Source organism: Zingiber officinale, chromosome 7B (genome assembly GCF_018446385.1).
Source record: "Zingiber officinale cultivar Zhangliang chromosome 7B, Zo_v1.1, whole genome shotgun sequence".
Classification (NCBI taxonomy): domain Eukaryota; kingdom Viridiplantae; phylum Streptophyta; class Magnoliopsida; order Zingiberales; family Zingiberaceae; genus Zingiber; species Zingiber officinale.
The window spans coordinates 53,492,196-53,499,991 of NC_055999.1; the positions used below are offsets into that span (position 1 = coordinate 53,492,196).

Consider the following 7,796-nt stretch of genomic DNA (forward strand, 5'->3'; position numbering starts at 1 on the left):
ACATCGGTTTGACAACGGTTAAAAACCGTTGTCTTTTTAGTGAACAATATTAATTAACATCAGTTTGACAATGATTTTTCACTGTTGTCTTTTAACGCCATTGACAACAGTTTGACATATTTAAACTGATGTCTTTGGGTACAATATACAACATTTTGACAATAAATAAAAAACTTATTAATCTTTTCCTACTCAACAGTTTATAAAAAACATCATCATCCAGTGCAAATTTCATCCAGTGCAAATTTCATTGATAAAAAACCTACAATCCAAACATAATCAATATTTACAATGAAAATTTCATTAAAGTACCAAACATCATCATCCAAACATCATTAAAGTACCAAACATCAACATTCAAACATCACAAAAGTTTACAAAACTAAATAGTACCTATAACAATATATCACACATATATATAAAGTCCAAAATATCTTGTTTTGTTGGATCAAGTCTTCTCTACCTGTGCATCTTCTAAACAGCCTGTGCATCTTCTAAACACCATATCGATAACTGCAGCCTTTTCTGGTTTCTCCTCCCTCCTAGCTTCTCTTTTCTTCTCCTTTCTGGGTACGGGGTCATTATCTTTTCCCTGAGGTAAATAGCATATGATTGCAAGTTAAGTCATTTCCCAGGAGTAAATGGCATAAAGATGATGATGACAAAGACGCTGTACACAATTGAATATGATAACAATACTTCTTTCTAGGCACAAACTAAAATTACTGCATAACTCACTTTCACTTCAAGTTATCTACAAAATATCATTGATCAAGAACCTACAATCCAAACATCATCATCCAAACATCATTAAAGTACAAAACATCAACATCCAAACATCACCAAAGTTTACAAAACTAAATAGTACCCATAACAATATATCACACATATATATGCGAAAGTATATTGTTTTGTTGGATCAAATCTTCTCTACTTGTGCAATTCCTGTGATTAAAGTACCAAAACTGGCTAATTATATAACACCCTTTTACTTCCTGTGAAAATAAAAATCACATGATTTTAATCCAATTCAACAACAACAAGTCTAGCTAGTCTCCAGTATATATTTTTATCACCAACATTAGAGGTTGTAATATGTCAAGAGCTACTGGACCTTTACAGATAAAGAAAGTGTCGGTGAAACGATACTCTGCAATCAATTAAGTTGCTTTGACATGTTTATACAAAGAGTTAAGTTTGCTTATTACACCAATATGCGTATCAAGTGTGAAAGGATTTAACTGTGAAACTTGGTGAGCTTATAACTCAAAGTGGTCAAATTTTGATTGACTTAACGTGGCCAACATGGATGGATTGTGTTTGATAGCTCAAAAGTCCATGTACTAGCTCACACGGTGTGTGTGTGTATATATATATATATATATATATATATATAATGCAACCAAAATTGCATCCCAAACTATCATACACTGATAAAAGAAAAAAAAACTCAGTTCTTGGGAAAAGAAGAGCATCTGGGCAAAAGAGATTTGGTCCTTGAATTCTCAAGGGATGATTCGTAATCTTCCCTGTGATGTCAGGCACAAACATAAGAAGACGAAATATCATGGGCATATTATTCCAAGCATTCAACGGTTCATGAACTTTAATCAACATACACATCATGGAAGGAAAAGGTATAATTAACAAGATAAATTGAAATGGTACAGTGGTGAACACAAACCTCACTGAGAGAATTAAAGAATCTCACAAAGAAAAGGGAAATAAATTTATTTGAATCATGGAACAAGTGTTGCTTCATGAACAAGAAAGTAATGAGATAGATGATGAACCTTTTAAAGATATCATATATTGCCACAAGAACATATCACTTGAATATTATTATCAGCAAACTCCAATAGATATTTTTACCGCTTTTTTATGCGTAGCATGTCCTTGAAGAACCAGACCCTTCTTGTGAATTGTGATAATTAATTGAATCGTCCAGATTGTCATTCAACAACAACAAGTCTAGCTTTAGAGTTTGCAAAGTATATAACAAAAACTGGCTAACAAGTTTTGTTATTTTATTCATTGTGATATACTCTAAATTAAACTTCTCATACAGTATTTTCATATAGTAGATCCTAAAAAATAGAGGTTGGTTTCCTATGTTGAAACATTGTCAATTTGTTTCAATTTAACTGAATATTAACATTGTCAAATGCAATAAGATGAACTCATGTATATACCTATTCATAAATATGATATTGTATGCATTCGGCTATCTCAGAGCGCACTTCATCAATTTCTTCTTGAGAGTACTCCGCTTTTGTGAACTGTGAACACACATAAATTATATGATCTTAAAGAACAAAATATAATTAATTGAAAAAAATAATAACTAAATTACTTCTAATTATTTGAGATGATAAAGATAATATTACTATCGATGGTAGTGTATCCCCCTCGATCATTGCAATTTCTTCAGTAATTTGTCTCATAAATCTCATCACGTAATAACCACATTGTTTGGCATCTGGCTGCCTAGGAGCCTACGTTAAAGGCAATTTATATTGTTAATGATAAATATACACATACCTTGATTGATTGAAATAGAAGTACCCATACCTTGATTACTTCCCATTGTATATACTTTCTTCCTTTCCTTCCATTGTTTGAATTAATAATCTTAACGCCCTTCATATATACATTCAACATAGTTGATATATAAGTGTTTTATGACTAAATTAAATACATAATAAAAAGCATATATAAACTCACATTTCCACAACATATTTCCAATCTTCATCACGAATAACTTAAAGAATCCAACAAGTAAACAATCTCCTTATGAGGTTTAATGACAGTCAAATTCCAATGGAAACTACACACAAATACAAAATTACAGTCAAAATCATCTTGAAATACCTCATGATCTAAAGCAATTGACAATTTCCTTCCATTCTCAAGAGCACGCTTACAATAACAATACACCATGCACAATGATCTTGGCACACTTGATGACAAAGTCTGGTTATTTTCTACATGAACCGTTTTCTTCATTTGATGCTTCTAATAAATGTAATTGTAAACTTTTTAGATAGGTGCAATACTAAATTATTTGCATGACTTAAGATGAGAACACACAAAAGTGTTCTTGAATTATGTTCAAAATATAACATAATGATGAGTTAAATCATTAAATGAATACTGAAATTTTTTTGTGTTATAGAATAAGCTGATTAAAACTTATTTATCTATTTCTTTAAGTGGTTATTGGTTTACAATTACACTTGGCTTTGCTTCAATCCAAGTTTTTGAACCGAACCTGCAATTCCCGTTTGCGATCAATCACTAAATCTGTATCCGGGCCATACAAGCGAACAGTCAGAAGATTTATGTTCCCACTATTTTCTCTTATAGAGACCTTCAACACTGCATGAATTGGAAGATGTAAACAGTTAAATGCTGGAATGTGTAAATGGACAAACATTGTAAGGACTTGAGAACTTTCAGACCAGTGAAAGCTCATAGGATCTTATACAAGGTTGCAAACACTCAAATCTCTACCTAATTCAAAATCAACACACTGCAACACACTCAATAAACAGTTGAAGCGAAACAATGCATAAAAGGAACATAAGAAGAAATGCACGTAGTTAAACCAGAAGAGCTTACAAAGATTTGTGATGCCGCCGGAAACAGTCTCAATTGTGAAACAAGATTCATCAACAAATGACCACTTCGTAAACAAATCCTTGCATAGATTTCTAAAAAAAAGCACAAAATGTTACTTAACCATTAGAAGAAAACTTGCTTGTTATTTTCACAAGATCATTAAAAAAACGAAGCAATAAAGAACTATATTAGCAAAATCTTAAGAAAGTCTCACGCGACACTCTATTCACGCATGGTAACGAGAATTATCAAGTAAACAATTTTTTTTTAAAAAAAAAAAATAGCTTGAAACTGAAATCGAGTGAAGAAACCACAAAAAGATAACGCCGAGTGCTCACACGATGCGAGGCTTCATCCGGTCAAGAGGTAGAGAAATGCCGATCTGGATAGAGGAGGATCCATCGCTAGGCCTCGCTTGTCCCCCACCAATGAGCAGCGTGACCTGACCCTCCCATCTCTTCTCCTCCGCCTCCTCGGGCCAAAATGAGCCACGGCGATCGCGACCTTGGATCGGCGTGGAGTGGAAGGAGAGAAGATGGCGGTCGCCGTCGGGGAGAAGATCACGATTAGGGTTGGCGTGGGTTTTTGGTGGCTGTGCGTGCGATGTCGTAAAAAGAAAACGAAATTAATGAAGAATAGTTGTTGTAACATATAGTTTGTACAAAATTGTAATTTTATCATTACTATTTGAATAAATCCATTCATCTTAAAATAGACCACAAATTTTATCTTAGAGATAAACATTAAGGGATATAAATTTCACTTCATCAATGAAAATAGGAAAATAACTATGTTTGGTTATTTTTTTATAAAATAATTTTTAAAGACAACATAGTTTTAGACACCAAATTAAAATATGCACATTAAAATGTAAGTAACGCTAATAGACAACGGTTGATTAAAACTGTTGTCGTATGCCAAATAAAGATATCTCATAGACAATAATTTTAAAAAACCGTTGTCTTATGCATGTCAAAGACAAGGGTTTTTTAAACATTGTTGTCTTTTTTTAAAAAAACACGACCAACAACAACAGTTTTCAATAAAATCGTTGTTAAATGACAAAAAGACAATAGTTTCTCAAAAAACTGTTGTCTATTAGGTGTCGTTAAATCTATAATTTCTTGTAGTGGAAATTTTATAAATTAAAATCTCTCTATTAAAACATGTGGATGATTTCCAAAAAGGAAAGTTTTCTTTAAAATTAAAATCTTCCTTTTAATCTACAAATAAGGAAAGATATCAAATCTTTTCTTAATCTTTTGTAGAAACTATAATAGGAAATATTTAATTTAAAAACTCTCTTTTAAATCATGAAGATGGTTACAAAAAAGGAAAGTTTTATCAAAAATTAAAATCAACCTTTTAACTACAAATAAGGAAAGATATAAAACCTTTCACTTAATCTTTTATAGAAAGCTATAAAAGGAAAGATTTAAATTTTTAACTCTCTTTTAAAACCATGGTATCCACATAAGAAAAGATTTTAAAATAAAATCCTTTTATTTTATATATGGCCGGCCACCTTTACTTGGCTCAACCTTTGGCTTGGCCGACCCAAGCTTGGATTCAAAGCTTGCTTGGCCGGCCACCTAAGGTTGGGTAAGAAGGTGGGTATATGTGGGTATATCACTTTATAAATAAGAGGCTACGATAGGAAACGAGAGGAGGAATTGATTTTGGTCTCCCGATGAAATTAAGCTTCCCGTGTTCGCCCCGAACACCCAACTTAATTTCATCAATAATAATTCATACCACTAAAGAATTATTATTGAACTACCGCACAAATCCCAAATTACATTTTGGGCTCCTTCTTATCATGAGTGTGTTAGTCTCCCTGTGTTTAAGATACAGAATGTCCACTAATTAAATGAGTTGCTGACAACTCACTTAATTAGTATCTAGCTCCAAGAGTAGTACCACTCAACCTTATCGTCAAGTTGAACTAAGTCCACCTGCAGGGTTCACATGACAATCCTTATGAGCTCCTCTTGGGGACATCATCAACCTTGATTACTAGGACACAGTTTCCTTCTATAATCAATAACACACACTATAAATAATATCATTTCCCAACTTATCGGGCCTATTGATTTATCGAACTAAATCGCACCCTTTGATAAGTCAAAGAAATAAATGCTAGATATATGTGCTTGTTATTATATCAGGATTAAAGCACACACTTCCATAATAACAAAGGTCTTGTTTTTTATTGAGTCAGTATAAAAAGAACTTACCTTAAATGGTCCAGCTCAATACACTCTGAGTGTACTAGTGTAATTTTATAGTTAAGATAAACTAATATCAAATTACACTACGACTATTCTAATGGTTTGTTCCTTTCCATCTTAGTCATGAGCTACTGTTTATAATTTATAAGGAATTGATAACATGATCTTCTGTGTGTGACACCACACACCATGTTATCTACAATATAAATTAATTGAACAACTACACTTAGCATATAAATGTAGACATTTGACCAATGTGATTCTTTACTTCAAATATAAATGTTTACAAAAAGCTAGGCTTTTAGTATACACTCTAACAATCTCCCACTTATACTAAAAGACTATGTTGTCTCAAAAGCTACCATACACCTGATTCTCATTCCTTCAACATGTCGATCGAAAGCTTTCACCGGAAGGGCCTTAGTGAAAGGATCTGCCAAGTTATCCGCTGATGCAATCTTGGCGACAATAACTTCTCCTCGCTTTACGATGTCTCGTATTGGGTGGTACTTGCGCTCTATGTGTTTACTTGCCTTATGGGCTCGTGGTTCCTTCGAGTTTGCTACTGCACCACTTATTATTACAATACATTGTAATAATTTTGGGCAAAACAGGAATCACATCTAATTCCATCATGAAGTCTCTGAGCCATACAGCTTCTATGGCTACCTCAGAGGCTGCCACATACTCAGCTTTCATGGTGGAGTCCGAAAAGCATCTCTACTTAACAGTCCTCCATTGTTATGGCTTTACCTTCTAAAGTAAACACAAAACCCCCGAGGTTGACTTACCATTTGTCCCTTTCTGATTGGAAGTCAAAATCCGTGTAACCCACAGGAAGCAAATCATCAGCTTGGTAAACCAGCATATAATCTCTAGTCCTTCTTAGGTACTTTAATATATACTTTACATCCTCATGTTCCAAAACAGGTACACTTACCTATTCTGGAATGTGAGGATGTAGGATTCCAGTAAGATCAATGTAACCATGACAGCCGATGAGTACGAACTATTCAAAAGTATATCTACCATTCAAGCTTAAGTACTTAAGTGTAGTGAAAATAAGATCCTTAAGGTCAGGCCAAAACCTATACAAAACTGTAACGCCCGCCCCTTCCGTAGCGCTAAGGCTACCCTAAGGGACGGGGTTACTTACAACTACCTAACATACATGTGCATATGATCTCATGGCAGCGGAAGATACTTATCAAATTTTCATTCTATTTAATCATATGCATTTTTTTTTCATTTTAACATGGCATGTGAACCGTAAATCATACTAATACTCATGCATAGCTTAATCTATATCTACTACTTGAACATGAATCATGATCTTATAAATCTACTGACATGAAATAAAACATCGTAAATGCATAACATACTAGTTCAAGTTATCAGCAAAAACATAAGGTCCAGACTTAGTTCACATGCACAATTCAACCAAATAAAGTTTTAAACTAAATTAGATCTATCCACCATGCCACTCCCACACACACTTCCTGCCTTTCCTGCTGCTCCCCTTAGTTCATCCATTCCTTGCCTTTCTCTGCAGTACAAGGAAACATAAAAACTATAAGCCCTAAGGCTTAGTAAGCTCCTTTCCTACTCATAAAACTATGAATCATACGTACAAATAAAACATATCATAGCAAGTGAAAACGTAACATAAACATATCATAGCATGTGAGAACATAACATATAACATAAAACATATCATAGCATGTGAGGTCATAACATGAAACATATCATAACATGTGAATACATAACATGAACTAATAACATGATCATCCAACATTATAAATATGATTCCAAAAGTAAATAAATGTGAAGGAAATCATATAACATGTACATGTGGATGCGAGATGTTCCTTTGAAAACATGCATAATGAAATGAACATATGCAACCTATGTTTTTTTTCATATCATATACATACTTGAACATAA

At 33.3% G+C, this 7,796-nt stretch overlaps 1 long non-coding RNA gene across 1 annotated transcript; it reads right to left on the minus strand.

The window, feature by feature from the left end:
* Positions 1 to 557: 557 nt before the first annotated feature.
* LOC122003754 lies at positions 558 to 2,492 on the minus strand. The gene is made up of 3 exons (XR_006118080.1): positions 2,388 to 2,492; positions 2,193 to 2,279; positions 558 to 592 (listed from the first exon to the last, which is right to left on the minus strand). It is a non-coding gene; the product is annotated as an uncharacterized LOC122003754 (long non-coding RNA).
* Positions 2,493 to 7,796: the final 5,304 nt, after the last annotated feature.